This window comes from Dysidea avara, chromosome 2 (genome assembly GCF_963678975.1).
Source record: "Dysidea avara chromosome 2, odDysAvar1.4, whole genome shotgun sequence".
Taxonomy (NCBI): Eukaryota; Metazoa; Porifera; class Demospongiae; order Dictyoceratida; family Dysideidae; genus Dysidea; species Dysidea avara.
In genome coordinates, this window is record NC_089273.1 from 100,674 (window position 1) to 109,866 (window position 9,193).

The window sequence follows — 9,193 nt, forward strand, 5'->3', positions numbered from 1 at the left end:
AATGGAAAGGGCAACATATCACAAGTGTTTCTAATCAAAACTATATGCATATCAGCTATTACTTCTGCAACAGTGTCTGTACAAACTTCACATGCACAGGGTCCAGTGCTTTTAAAGCATTATATTTATTTGAACGTTCTTTACAAATTCTAGAGTCTCTTGTTAGGACCAATCCCACCTCTGTCTTCTTGCTTCCTGCCTGTGGAAAAATGTTTCCTCCACTTGGACCAAAAGCTGAAGCAGTCAAACTTCTATGTACAGCTTGCACATCAAGGTGATAGTCAACTATAACCAACCTATGACATACCTGTACTGCATCGGATAACTGCAGTTGGTCAGGTGCTACTAACTTAATGTACAAAGTACCATACAATATTTTCTTGGTGGGGTCTATTCTACGGAAAGGAACGGAACGTAATGATGGACTAAACGACGGAATGGAATGCTTTCTTAAATTGAAGTTTGCAGCTTACCATTGCTGTAGAAGTTCTTGGTGACACCTCCAGCAGGTAATTAAACGTACCCCAAGAAAGATAGAAACAATTTATGGATCGATTGTGGGTTCTTGTTGCTTGTCATTAGTAACGAAGTACTAAGCTGACTCAGTGTGTTCATTTTGAGATGTATCAAGTAGGGAACTTAATGCATGACTTGTTTTTACTAGTATGAGAGTTGTTTTTTTGCTTACTTTGACTTTAGAATGCACAGTCTGGGAGCTACACTATACCATAGGAAATAAGTATGGTGACAAACTGAATCAACTCAGTCTAAGCAGGAATTTTGTGCAGTGTGTGACATTCAGATACCACAAGGAAGCTATATTGTGTTAATATCAATGATTCATTAACAGTGCAGTGGACTAATGCCAGCCGCTATCTCATGGTTGAATCCAGGATTGGGATGCTTTCTGAATCAAAACTTGCAGTTTGGCTATCATCACTGGTATTGCATTTTATTAGTGAAACCTCCTGGAAAATGGAATAGGATAGTAATAAAATATTAATAGCTGTCTCATGCAGTGATTATTCTCCTACCTGATAAATCAAGCAGGTCCATTCAATTCATTTATTGCATGACCAAGGCAAGTTTTGTTACTGAAATACAGAAGCTGATTGGTATCAATTGTTTCTGCTGATCTTGACAAGATAAAAAACCACTCAATTTCTTCAGTTTCAGAACATAGTGTCCACAGAGAAATTAACTAGAAAGTTATGGTGACAAGAAAAGGCATGACTTCTGATTCAGTCTAATAAACAGAGTAATTAAATGGTTGATTGAGGAGGCATCACTTATGGAATGTTCAGACGACCAGTGATGAAATGCATGGATTCATCAAATTTTGGTTGTGGTTGGAGACATTAAATATCCTAAAGCAAACTGACTGGTTATACAGTGATTTACTTTCTTTTTATTTTCTCAATTTTGAGCCTGTAGCTATACAAGTAATTAAATTTTTCTCAGTCAATAGAAATCGTAGCATAAGATGGGAGAGAAAATATATTTTTGTTTACCTATACTGTACAACTTCAAAGGAAAATGAAGAAAGCATACAGAAAAATCAATAAAATTATAATAGTACAATTACAATAAGGTGAATTATATAGATTTAAATACTTGATATGAATTAGTGCCTTTAGATAAATTGTTCCAAAGCAAAATCATAAATGGAAAAAACAAAGACTGGTGAGGTCTTGATTGATGACAGTGGTTGGAGATTAAAAGGGTGGTAATTTCTTGTTCTTGAATATGTTGCGAAGTGGAGGTACAGTTAATCATTATCAAAATGGGATATCAATTTCATTGTGAATAATTTGTATAGTAAATAATCAAGCATTATATTGTATTCATTTGCCCTCCACTTAAATATGCCACAATATTGGCAGTCTACCTTGATATCTCAACTATCCAACACAGAGCAGCCTGCTTTGTAACAAACACATGTGATCCCACTGTAATTTCATGGACCAGCTGGACTGGGAATCACTTGAAAGTAGACGAACGAATTTAACCTGTCTTGTATGAAGTGAAGTATGTGAAATGTTACACCTAGGATTCTTAGGTGGTATGTGATTAATGTGAGCATTCTATTTCTGGTCTGACTAAATGCACTGAAATCACACATATATACATCTTAGTCCAAATCACATTTCCCTTGTGGATATGGGCATGATTTCACATGTATGGAAGGTATAATTGAAATCTGGTTGATTTTGGAGTTTTGGCATTTAGCCTGATTCATGGCTATGGCAGTCAGACTCATCCTTGAATTTGTGCAACAGAAAAATCAGCTCAATACTGAATACTGTATGTCTGGCATCAGTCCACTGCACCAGCTGTTAATAACTCCATACATGCACTTTAATAATGTTTGCAGAATATATAGCCTCCTTGCGGTGTCTGCCAAAATATTTGCTCCTCACACACTGCACAAAATTTGTCAAGTTTTAATTCAGCTAGCTCTTTCCTGTCACCAGTGTCTTCCTGCTTGCTTTATTTTTATTATTATTATTATTATTAACACTTTACAGTGACCAGCACTGAAGGTCTACAACAACATGTGCTGCAGCCTTAGGATTACCTAACCTAGTTTCAAGGACTTAGACTTAATGACTTATACAGTAGCTGGAAAGGTGTAACAGAAAAGGGGCCAAAGTAAGGAAAAAAATCCCTCCAACTCCAGGAATCGAACTGCAGGTCACCCAATGTCTAGTCGGGGCCACACTCAGTCTTCCTCCAGGAGGGATGGATTTTCTTCCTTAATCCTAAGGTATTTATTAATCCTAAGGTATTTAGTATAGCTGCATTCAGTATAACTTGAAAAGCCAGCCCCGTTTGTTTTTCTAAAGTCAAAATAAGCAAAACAGCTCACATACTAGTAAGAACAAGTGTCCTTCTTGATATATCCATAGATAAACCATGGATGAACATCACTGAGACAGCTGGTCACACAATTAGTACTTCGTTACAAATGACAACCAACAAGAACCCACAATCGATCCTTTGATTGTTTCTATCTTATATTAATTTTAATCACCCGCTGGATTCGGCTGGAGGTGCCACTGATAACTTGTAAGGGCAGTTTCAGCAATGGTAAGTTGCAAGCTTCCATTTGAGAAAGCGTTCCGTTCCGTGGTTTAGTCCATCATTCTGTTCCGTTCCGTAGAATAGACCCCACCTGTTTTCTTACCAAAAGTAATATTCTCATCTATATCTCCTTCTAAGTTTATGGGCTTTGAATCATAGGTGCATACTTTTGTTTATCAAGTCTGACCTTACTGGACTTCAACCCAGCTGATGAATATAATGTGATAAAATCACAACAGATAATTGTTATGTCTGATCCTGTGTGTATCAAACTAGTACCGTGTTTTTCAGGTTTCTGGCGAAAATCAAATCATTAACGTGATCAAACACGTGATCCGTGCTTCGAACTAGCAAGGCTTACATAACTTGCAGCATACTAGCAATACTTGAACGTGTACAATGATCGGCAAAAGGTGCGAATATTCACTTTAAATGCCTTGCAAGTTCGAGATATTTGAATTACAGCTCATGTGTTTGATCACGTTTATGCTTTGATTTTCGCAAGAAACCTGAAAAACACGGTAACTGGTACTCCCTCAACTTTGACTTCAACACAACACAAATCTCTGCCACCTTCCACATAGGATCTGGTCCATATCATCTTGTTATCCTTTGGAGTGTTTCTGTTTTTTGTATCTTAGCCAAAAGTTTGACATTGTGTATTTTCTATTGAGCTGAACATCCCAGCTGACTGTCATTGGGTTATTGGTTGTAGTGTATCTGTTCCCAATTTCACAACTGATATAAATGTGACCGCGGATCTGTGATAAAAGGACATAATCGCACAAGCCTAAATTATAGCATAAAGCATTGAATACACTGGGCGAAATACTTGCATATTATTAGGCATTCCAGACTGATCTTAAAATTTTGGAAAAACAGGCTTTTTATATGCTCAATAGATAGAATATTGATTGCTGATCTCAGAAATATATAGTTTGTTGGGTTGGAATTAGCTACTTTGGCATGCACAGTGCTTAAAAACTGGAAAAAGGTACATTTTTTCTCCAGGGCTCCCCATACATTTTACAGGGGAAAATGGCACAATTGAATCAGGAAGCCATCTAGCAATCTGACTATCTTGAAACTGCAGTTGCTTCTAGCTGCAAGTTTGTACATGTAATGAGAGTAACTTCAGGTCTTATTGGATCTCAGCTATCTTTGTATGCTTTGTGGTGAGCAAATATGTTTCACCTACTGCACACTTCTCAATACAATGGTGTATGCCCATAGGCAAGTGGCTATCTCAAGTTGGTAAATACATCAAGTTAAGGGTGCTCGCTGATATTTGAAGCCGTTTAAGTGCCAGCCCAGAAACCACATGCGGCTATTACATCATAATTGGCATTACTACGCATACTTGTAGTATCCGTGTTAAGTGGACATGTTTTGCGCCAGAGAACACGAGGAAGAATAGCTCGAAGAATAGCATGTTTTTTCGCTTTAGAATCGTCACTGAAGTGTTAGCAAATGATCGTCTGATGGATCAACAGTTATGAATTAATCTAAAAGTAAGTGTTATTTAAGGCAACAAGTGTGAACGCACTTTTCGCTTGTAGGCAACATGCGTTCGTGCCTTGTTTTCTCGAGTGATAGGGTATGCTGGTAGTTAGTATTGTAATTGTAAGCTGCTTATGTAGGGGACAATGTTACCAGCTGGAATCACAAGGCGTTACAAGCTGCTGATGATGGCGTGCCTAGCGTAACCTATCCAAGAGCGACTTGGAGACTCCAGGCGGAGCAAGAAGCTGTTCCTGTGTGTGAAGAAGAGAAAACAGAGCTTTTTGTGTTTAGAACAGCATTTATGACATGTTATTTTGAAAAGTTGGTGATTGCGGTCAATAGGAATTTGTGTGGTTATTGTATCAATAATGTTGGGCGCACGCAATCTTTACACATGTTTACTAAAAATAAAACTAGTTTTTGAGTGATACCCGTGAAGGCTTCAAAGTTTGTAGGGAGATTCGCTGATAAATTCTCCAGAGGTCTATGTTTAGATTTTGTCCGTATCGTTATGGCTTCATGAGTTACGGCACCGAGAACGTGAGGTTTTGAATGGTGTAGCACACTTTTAGTACTAACTTAAGTTCTATGTACGCTGTGTACTAATACTAAACATAGAGTTGTGAGTTATAAGCTGAAGTTTGTTCAACGTGGTTTCCAGTGCGCTACTGCGAAAAATGGAGGACTAGTTTCGATTTAAGCGCTTCATAAAGAACTACGCATAGTTATAAAATGGTATAGGCTAGAAGAATTCTGTTTGGTTTGTGTTGAAGAGAAAGAGAAGCACTTCCAACGTAAGTAGCATATGGATTCATTTTATACATTATGTGAGTATTAGCAACAATACAAAAAATGCACGTTGTATGGCTTCAAATAGCCGCGAGCACCCTTAACAACTTATAAAGGTAAATAACTAAAGTGGAGGTGCCACAATGATGCAACAATACCTAAGGTGGAGTTGTGGTTTCAATTATGGCATTGTTATGCCAACTTTGAAGTGGTTTATACTTTTGAGTTGATGATACAACCATCAGAAAATTGCTCTGGAGCTGAAATTCGCTAACCCGAGCGAAGTAACTACGCACTTTAAAGTAAGCACCAGTGACTACCTTCCACCCGACCGTACGTTTTTTTAAGTTTTAAAGTATTCTACATACATTACAAGGCTTGAAAAGATTACAAAACAACACAAAACTTACTTATATGTAACGCGCACGATAAAACTAAGATTTTCATGATGATCAGCGTGTGGACAAACCCCACAGCGATTTTCACCCTCATTGGAGCTCGGACGACGGAGCAATCCCAAGTTAAACACGAGTTGTCATTTTGTGCCAGGGTTCTATTGGGGAATATACGGAGAATTTTTTTATTAAAAAATCTCGGATACTGGAATGCCTAGTATTATTGAAAAATTCCGTAAAATTTTAAATCCCTCTTTCTTAGTGAAGGAAGGGACTAACAATACAAACCTGGATAACAACATATTCGCCTGCTCAAGAGGAGTTGGAATATCTTTGTTTTGTTGCAGTAGACCCAAGGATACGTAAGTTACGAGCGTTTGTTTACGTCATGCGAAGTGATCGTTTTTTTTAAATCGATTTTCTTCACGAATTTCACCTTTGTATGCAGTGAAGAAGGGAAGTATAGGAAAAACTTACCCAGTAATTGATTCCCCTGTTCATGGCAAACACTATGGTGAAAATTTTAGCTCCGTTACCTCAATCTGTTGTTGGTAAGTTACAACCGTTTTTGTAAGCGCCTGTAATTTATCTTCCCTATACTTGCTGTACAAATTGATTTTTCTGTTGTTGCTACTTTGTAGGGCTGTAACTCCCACAGTTATTACCATATGAAGCTGAAACTTTGCCAGTGGGTACACTTGGCTAAGTAGATTATAAATATTTAATAAACAGGAATTCGAAAAAAAAAAAAAGTGATTATGTCCTGTTTTTGCAGATCCGGTCACAAATATCCAGCTCTCTGAGTTGTTTGTCAAACTTGCTTGCTTCAAGCCTCCAACTATTTGATTGAAGAAATGGGGTAGCACTAACTCTTGTAATACCTGTATGTTTGTCTATTTGCATCTACATGGTCAGTCTTCCAATTTAACTACTGTATACGTAGTTCTATTTCCATCTGTTGTAGTCTATCTTATAAATGTTTCATTTTCATCTCCTTCTCAAGCATCAGGTTATGGTGAGCTAAATTCTGTTGGCAGTTTGTTTGCCAAAGTTCTTTATTTCTATCCCTTGCCATTTACACCACCTGCATGCTTGAGATCTTGTACCTGTGGACATGATAACTGTTCTTGGAGGGCTTCATTCTTAGTAGGGCTAAAACGAATATTCTATATGAAAGAGAACGAATATTTTTAGTCAAGAACGAATAATAGAATATTCTATATATAGTGTAATGCTCTTATACAGTGTACATGTGTTATTTCTTATTATTTGTATTCAATTGTAAAACATCATTAAAATTTGTTACAGTAGGCAGCTTTTGAAATGAAGTGAAAGTGTCTGATGATGTAGCTACTAGAGGTGTGCCGATAAGGATTTTTCAGTTGTATTGATATCTGATTAATTTGTACCTAAAAGAGCTGATACTGATTATATACCGATTAAATTATTGTATATTCGTAAATCAAATAGAACTACAGGTGTAGCTACTGCATGATGTATATTCTAATGATTTGTAGCATTGAGAAAAGAGAAGTGATGTAACTTTACTATATTGCACAACTACCTATGGTGGTGTGGCCTCTATTACACAACCCAGACAATTAGGCACCGCAAATATTTTAATACATGCTCCTTTGTCCGGATTACTCCGTGTTTTGATTAGTTACCAAGATGGCTGTTATACACAGGTGATCACTTTAGTTTTCCTGTACTGCAGTTTTTTATTCTTAAAGTGCAGCTAACAGCTACTGTTCTGGGTAAGAATATTTTAACACTAATAGCAGTACTCACACACGTCGTCATATGGCTTCTCGTAACTTAGCGTTTTATAGAATAGTGTAGAGAGGCTTTCTGTTCGTTTGTAGTGAGCAAAAAGCCTTTTCATAGCTGGCCATGCAAACTAATCGATTCATAGAGCGTTTGTGTCCATTATTACTGAATATGGAAGGTATATCGGCAACTAATCTGATCACCCTCGCGATCACCAATCCGATTATCGGTACATCTCTAGTTCAGTGTCTGATGTTGTTGAAGTTGTAGAGACTGACAAAGATTCCTCATTACTAGTGTCTGCCATCTTTACTGTAATTTCGATGTTTCGAATTCAATAATTCCTTCGAACGAAGTCGAATCGAATACGAATTCGAATATTCGGTATATTCGTTTTAGCCCTAATTCTTAGTAGTCAATTCTGGCCATCTCTAGGATTCTAAAAGATGCTCCTGCTATGCTGATAGTTCTTTCTTTAAATGTGCCACCTCCTTCAGCCGTGTGTTTGCCAACTCAGTGTTCATAAAGCTCAGAACTTACTCCAAATGTTTTCTACTTGCTTTTCCCTGTGAAATATGGTCATCTAATTCATTTAAAGCCTTACTGTCTTGATCTGGCATTGTCCTAGATGAACCTGTCACCAAAGTTGAAACTGATAGTTCTCTCTCTGGAGCTGGTTATGATGTTCTGTATTGCACAATATAACTGTAAGAAATATTTCATTGAAATCTTACAGAGATAGTTCACAGCAAAAATAGTGTTCCAATACTACATATTCTAACCCTGTCTTTATTCAGTATTGGAACAACTATTTTATAAAACTCCCTATAACGAGACAAAACGAAACTCAAATCTACAAATGACTCTAATGTTATTCACTATTCAGTGCTGTGGTCTATTTTTGTTTGAGCCAAGGTAGAATTTGTGGACTATTAGTTCCAACAACAAAACATAGACGAATAAATACAGTCAGTATTTGTGTATGAAATATGTTGTGGTTGTTCCCCTTCCTCAGTCTGTGTGGCCACTACTTGGACATCAGAGGGGTAATGGTTACTCTCAGTAAGTATTACACTTATTGTTACTATTATATCATTGCTTAAAATTGAAGGCAAATCCAATTCCTGCATTAGGAAAAGCTTAAGTCTCTTAGAACTGAGAGGAAAGTTTACTGTTGTATACTAAACATCTATCCTGCTCACAGGCAAGAATGCTATCTATAGAAACAAAGTCTATTGCTCTTTAGAGTACTACCTCTTAACTACATTGTCTCTCACCTAGCCTCACTTCTCTATAAGTGGCACACTCAGTCAAGGTCCCAAACTTCTTCATAACTTTCTTTTTCATCCATAACTTTTTTACCCAAAGGGAACTTTAGAGGATTTTGGATGTGTTAATCTCCAGAAAATTCTGCATCTATTAATTTCATCTTACTTCCAGGTATGGCCATTTTTTTTACCTTCAATAACTGGACTAATAAACAATGGGTAAAATACTTGCATGTTTCAAATAAAAATTCTGTAATTTTTTACATACATTTTTCTTTGTGATGAAAGGATCTAACTATAAAAATTGGATATCAATGTATTCATCTAATCAAGAAAAGTTCTAAAATCTTTGTTTCATTGTAGTAGACCAATGGATACATGAAT

General features: G+C 36.9%; 1 long non-coding RNA gene across 1 annotated transcript; it reads left to right on the top strand.

Moving 5' to 3' along the window:
• The first annotated feature begins 4,347 nt into the window (after positions 1-4,347).
• Positions 4,348-4,762, top strand: LOC136246408 (uncharacterized). Its single transcript, XR_010696403.1, has 2 exons — positions 4,348-4,595; positions 4,725-4,762. It is a non-coding gene; the product is annotated as an uncharacterized lncRNA (long non-coding RNA).
• Positions 4,763-9,193: the final 4,431 nt, after the last annotated feature.